The 444-nt window shown below is 39.9% G+C and overlaps 1 long non-coding RNA gene across 1 annotated transcript; it reads left to right on the top strand.

Moving 5' to 3' along the window:
- LOC104775041 lies at positions 1-444 on the top strand. The gene is made up of 3 exons (XR_765660.1): positions 1-14; positions 114-274; positions 419-444. It is a non-coding gene; the product is annotated as an uncharacterized LOC104775041 (long non-coding RNA).

Genomic DNA, 444 nt, shown 5'->3' with positions numbered 1-444 from the left:
ACTTCACTTCCACGGTATGTTTTCTCATCCATTCATAACAATTTTACAGAATATATGTCTCTGTTGATTCTGTATGGCAGTTGTGATTAATATTTACCTCTTCATCTTCGTAGATCTTCAGTTCACTCCAGTGCAGTAAACTCCAACGCTCAACCCAGTTTGAATGCATCAGACACTCGACGCGTTCCTTTCGAGCCTCCAAGAAATGGAATAGTTCCATCAACTTCAGCATATTCAACTAAACCTTTAGGGCCTCCACCAAGAGTACCATCAGGTAATTACCCAAGTTATAATTTCTGAAAGTATTCGACTTTTTCTCTGGGGCAGAAAAATTGTAGCAACCTTCCACCTTAGTTAATATCACAAATTGATGCACAGTATTGTTCTCAAAGTCAAGCGCCTTCTATATGTCTAACAGGTAGACCAGGCCGTGTTGTGGAATCA

This window comes from Camelina sativa, unplaced genomic scaffold (genome assembly GCF_000633955.1).
Source record: "Camelina sativa cultivar DH55 unplaced genomic scaffold, Cs unpScaffold08077, whole genome shotgun sequence".
Lineage (NCBI taxonomy): Eukaryota > Viridiplantae > Streptophyta > Magnoliopsida > Brassicales > Brassicaceae > Camelina > Camelina sativa.
The sequence above is the reverse complement of the archived record's forward strand: the minus strand, read 5'-3'. Positions and strand labels throughout refer to the sequence as shown.